Source organism: Heteronotia binoei, chromosome 20 (genome assembly GCF_032191835.1).
Source record: "Heteronotia binoei isolate CCM8104 ecotype False Entrance Well chromosome 20, APGP_CSIRO_Hbin_v1, whole genome shotgun sequence".
Classification (NCBI taxonomy): domain Eukaryota; kingdom Metazoa; phylum Chordata; class Lepidosauria; order Squamata; family Gekkonidae; genus Heteronotia; species Heteronotia binoei.
The window spans coordinates 15951979-15957855 of record NC_083242.1 but is presented as its reverse complement, the minus strand read 5'-3'; positions in this window follow the sequence as shown (position 1 = coordinate 15957855).

The following is a 5877-nucleotide window of genomic DNA, read 5'->3' as shown; positions in this document are numbered from 1 at the left end:
ACATTCTAGCCATTTTGGGAGGGAAAACTCTATGGTACCATAGAGTTTTCCCCTCCCAAATGGCTAGAGTGGACAAATGTTGGACAACGCTGGGGACTTGCAGCCCTATCTCTGAGTAAGCCCACTGAACAACCATGGGACTTCTGTGTAAACATCCGCAGCACAGTGCTTTGAAAGTCTTTCCCCGGCCCCCTTCAAAACTGCAGCCAGGCCTGGCTTGATTTCGAAGGCAAGGCTTTCATTCCAGCAACATCTTATGCTTGGCTGCCTGCCACCGGCTTCGGAGGCCAGGGCAGGTCATGACGGAATTTAATTATCATTGATGAATTTTTGGAATAGCAGTCCCAATAGATCAGCACGTGGCATGGGAATTGCCAGAGCGATGAATCGCGGCATTGTCGTCTCTCCTTTTCCCGCTGCCAGGACATGCCCACCTGGGCACCTGTCCCTGCTTGCACTCTGTGCGATGCCATGGCAGTGACTGGAGAACATTTGGCAGGGAAGGATTTCCCAAGTAGGCCATCCATAGCAATTCCTGGTGGGGCTCCCTTGGCTCCAAGCAAAGCATGGATGGAACTTGGGGTTCAAGTTAAGAGTGAGAGACTGCTCCAGGAAGCTTCATGGCAGACAAGGGTCTTCCTTCCTGGGGTCTCCAAGAATCTTAATCTTCTCCTCCTCCTCCTCCTCCTCCTTCTCTTCCTCCTTTTCCTCCTCCTCCTTCTCTGTCTCCTCTTTCTCCTTCTCATTCTCTCCCTTCTTCTCCCTCTCCCATTTTTCCTCTCCCTCTTCTCCACTTCCTCCTTCTCTTCTTCTTCTTCTTTCTCTTCCTCTTCTTTGCATTTGTGTGTGTGTGTATTCCTTCCTTCCTTCTCTCAAACATCTGATGTTTGTGTCTTGAGACTCTCAAACATCTGACATTTATTCTATGTGGTTCTTATGTTAAGCAAGTTTGGCCACCACTGATTTAGATTGCTTAAATATTCACTTTTGCTTTCTCAGCTCATCATTTCCTATGCCCTTTAAATGCTGCCCCCCCTTTGTCACCTGTCTGATCCCATCCTGTTAGGGGTTTTTACACTGATTGGGATGACACCCAATCGCTGTCCAATCAGATTTGGCAACGTGATGATGTCACTGAAGTGAAAGTGGCATTGGTGAAGGCAAGTGAAAGCAAAGCAAGTGAATGCGAACATTAATAATAATAATAATGAACTTTTATTTATACTCCGCCCTCCCCGCCTAGGCAGGCTCAGGGCGGCTAACAGGACATGGTAGAAACCATGATACAAATAAACAATAGATAATACAGTTAATAATTTAAAGAATAAAACCAATAAAATAGTAAGACATTAAAATACAGTCAAATGGCATATAAGATGGCTCGGTATTATTGATCTTATCAAGAGTTCTGTCTTAAAAAGCTAGCCGGAAGAGGGCAGCTTTTAAACACACTTCATCAGATGAAGGGATCAGAGAGCACACGAAAGCTTACGTTCTGAATAAAAATTGGTTGGTCTTAAAGGTGAAACTTGACTCTGCTTTGTTTCTTCAGTGAGTAAGTAACACAAGCTCATGGGAAAGGGGAGTTATGAGTGTTTTTATTTTGCCGAACACATTCAGCAAAAACTGAGATGTTTTCGCCATGTTAAAGATTATTGATTAAGCACACTTACACTCTTACGATCAGCAAGGGAGAGGGGGTGACCAAGCCAACCATGCATTAATTTACCTAAGGTTTCAGAATAACCAGGGGTCATTTTGTAGAAAAAGAGGTGCCGGAGCTCATTAGCACAACTCATTTGCATATGACATCCCCAGAAGGTGTACTCAATTATATCAGCTCAGCATCCACCTTAAAATGCTTCTTGAATTAGAATTGTCCTAATAAAACCTTGCTCCCGTCATACTTTCAAAGTTTCTTTCTCCTATGTGGCCACAGTGGCAATGATAAAGGTTTCCATCTGTCTGCTTTCTATGTTTTGGTTATTTCCCCCGTTTTTTGTGGGGGTTTTGTGGGGAAAAACATTAGAAAGTTTGTCATATCCTTAGAGTTCAGCAAAATTCTCACAGGAGATTTGAACAATGGAACCCAGAAGCAAGTGGGGTTTTTTCTGGGGGGGGGGGGATAAGAAAGAAAGAGCACAATAACATTTAGGGGTTCCAGAGCTCCGCCCCTGAGAGCTCCTGCCCAAAATAAGACCTGAAAATAACTAATAATAGCATAGGCAGGATAATGCAACTAATGCAGGGGTGTCGAACTGATTTGTTATGAGGGCTGGATTAGACATAAATGAGACCTTGTTGGACCGGGTCATGTCAGGCTGGGCCGAGCCATGTCAGGCTGGGCCATGTGCATACCTATTCAAGAAAGGCTTTGCTCTATAGCTCTGCTGTGTAGTTGAGCAAGCCTGGCAAAGTAAGCTGTGATGCAGAAGGAAACAAGAGAGAGGGAGAAGGAAGCAGATGACAGCCAGTTGCTCGGGGGCCTGATAGGAGCCCTCCAGGGGCCTGATTCAACCCCCGGGCCACATGTTTGACACCCCTGAACTAATGGGTTATTAAAAGATGGTCCAGGCAAACCCTTTCTGTGCTTTTGTTCTAACTAACACTTCATTCTGCAGGTTGTCGACCAGAAGCATCTTTAGGACAGAGGCCCATTTTTTTCCTGTTTTTTTTTAATTAGAAAAAAACCCCAACTTTATTGTGATTAGATGAAATAAAGTGCAATAAGCATCAAAATAAAAACAATATGACACATCATGGTATTACAAAGATTTCTCTTAAGACATCTATAGCACATGTAACTCTTAAACAGTATAACTTTGGAGGGTCATAAAAAGTAAAAAATAAATAAAATAAGAGTATGATGCAGGTATCTAGGAGGAAAATGCCGAAACGAATGGAGATCCCAATCACAGTCCACAATTGATAGCCATTTGTCTAAAATACTAGAGTCTGTAGTTTCTGAATCAAATCTAGAGATACTGTAGAATCTGTTATTTTGTCAAATAATGTTACTTTCCCAAAACTTTTCCCTCCATTGATCCAAAGAGGGAATGGTGGTAGATTTCCAATATTTAGCAATTAATAGTTTTGTTGTTGTTGTTCAGTCGCAGAGTTGAGTCCGACTCTTTGCAACCCCATGGACAAAGTAATGGACGAAGTCACGCCAGGCCCTCCTGTCTTCTACCATCTTCCAAAGTCAAATTTGTGTTAGTTACATCAGTAACGCTGTCCAGCCATCTCATCTTTTGGTGTCCCCTTCTTCTTTTGCCTTCTGTCTTTCCCAGCATCAGGGTCTTCTCCAGGGAATGCTCCCTTCTCATTTGGTGGCCAAAGTATTTGAGCTTCAGCTTCAGCTTCTGACCTTCCTGGGAACAGTCAGGGTTGATTTCCCTTAGGACTGACTGATTTGACCTTCTTGCAGTCCAAGGGACTTCTTCTCCAGCACCACAGCTCAAAAGCATCTATTCTTCTGCGCTTGGCCTTCTTTATGGTCCAACACTCACAGCCATACATTACTACTGGGAATACCATGGTTTTGACTATACAGACTTTTGTTGGCAGGGTGATGTCTCTACTTTTTATTATACTGCCCAGGTTCACGATAGCTGTCCTCCCAAGGAGCAAACGTCTTTTAATTTCATGGCTACTGTCACCATCTGCAGTGATAAAGAGAAGCTATTAGCTCTTGTCTGATTTTAGGTATATGAGAATGTTGCCATAGATCTAATCATAAGAACATAAGAACTCATAATCAAATGAGTTTCGGGTCTAATGGGATATTGTAAGTAAGTATCTTTATTTGCTCAGTAACAATGTACCAAAAATTATATATCAACTTACAGAGAGGCCCATTTTGGAAGACTAATGATTACCCATGGCTTGTTTGACCTCTTTTAGTATCGGATGTAAATTGAGTCTATAATGGCCTTTGGCTAATAAATGACTCCTTGCTTTATGACCCAGTGTAATGACTCTTTGTGGCACATTGTGGAACATTTCTCCTAAGGAATTAGGAAGGCCGAATACTTGGCAGTCTAGAGGAACGTAGCCAGAATGGTCAGTGAGAACACTGGGGTGTCCCATCTAATGTTGTTCTAATCAGGAATTGTGATTTAAGAACATAAAAGAAGCCATGTTGGATCAGGCCAATAGTCCATCCAGTTCAACACTCTGTGTCACACAGTGGCCAAAACCCAGGTGCCATCAGTTCCAACAGCAGGGCCAGAACTCCAGAAGCCCTCCCACTATTGCCCCCCAAGCACCAAGGATAACTTCCATTTGAAAAAATAATGTATTTCCATTTGAAAAACAGATTCCTAAAGAACAGATCTACTGATAGCTATTAGCGACAACAGCTAAATGGAACCTCCAGTTTTTCTTGGAATTTTTGTATTTTTATGTGGATGTGTGCACGCATGTGAGTGTGTGCTTTTAAATTTCAGCAAGAGGAATGCTGCATAGGCAGGGTTAGCAAGCAGAGTGTGTAAAGCATGAGAGAAAGGAAGAGAAGCCAGCACAGTCCCTCTGTTTGTTTGGTGGAAAACTCCACCCCCTAAGCTGCTCTCTCTCATTTTCCTGTTAGGCTGAAAAAGTTGGTTGAAATACAGCAGATAGTTACATCCAGCCACTCCCATTAGTAAATTGCCTCAGTGGGATCCCAAAAGTGTGCGCTTGCAAACTGTTTATTTGGGCTGCTTTGTGTGTGTGTGTGTTCACTTTCATTTAGTGGAGCAGCTGCTGCTGCGGAACAAGGAAATGAAGATTGTATTTGGGGGAACTGCACTGCTGTATTTTTATTTATTTATTCAGGGAATGGAAAAGTCTCCTGGCTCCACCCCCAGAGTCACCAGGTATTTTCTGAGTTGGACCTGGCTAGTCTAAGAGACAACTAGCTTGCAGGTGGAAGTAAAGCCACCTATTGAGCCTCTTGACCAAACCAATCTCAGGCACAATGAAGAGATGTCCTCTTGCTGCCTCCCGGAGGGCTGATGGCATTTGAAAATCGGAGACTCCGAACTGGGCCGCAGAGATGTATGCCTAGCTGCTGTCTCCCCTATGGATCAGGGCAGGGCTCTTTTTTTGTAGCAGGAACTCCTTTGCACATTAGACCACACACCCAGGTGGAAGCAGGGGATCACCTGGTTTGGAGGCCTTCCCCCACTTCAGGGTCATCAGAAACTGGGGGGGTGGGGGACGGAGATGTCTGCAAGGCAATTCATTATTCCCTATGGATAATTGATCTGGGGTTCTGGAGGGCCTGGGGTTTTTTTAAGATAGAGGCACCACATTTGCAGCATAGCATCCAAGGACTCTCCCCCAAATACCCTCCAAGTTTCAAAAGCATTGGACCAGAGGATCCAATTCTATGACCCCACCCTCCAAAAAAGGTGTCCCTATCCTTCATTATTGGAGGGAAGACATTAAAATAGTGTGGAGGGAAGACATTAAAATAGTGCGCAATCCCTTTAAATGTGATGGCCGGAACTCCCTTTGGAGTTCAATTATGCTTGTCACAGCCTTGCTTCTGACTCCACCCCCAATGTCTCCTGGCTCCGCCCCCAAAGTCCCCAGATATTTCTTGAATTGGATTTGGCAACCCTACACACCCCTGATGTAGCCTATTCTCCTGGAGCTTACAGTAGGCCCTGTACTAAGAGCCCTTTAAGCTCCAGGAGGATTGGCACCATCTGCAAAGGAATTCCTGCTACAAAAAAAGCCCTAGATCAGGGCTCTCCAGACGGCAGTCGGAATCCAAACACAGGATGGCTCTCTGTTGGAGCTTGAGGTAGGAGTTCCTGGCTGATTAATTTATTTATTTGTTTGCCTGTCAAAAGATCGCTATCTCTGGCCTCTCCTTGGTTTGAGGCAGCT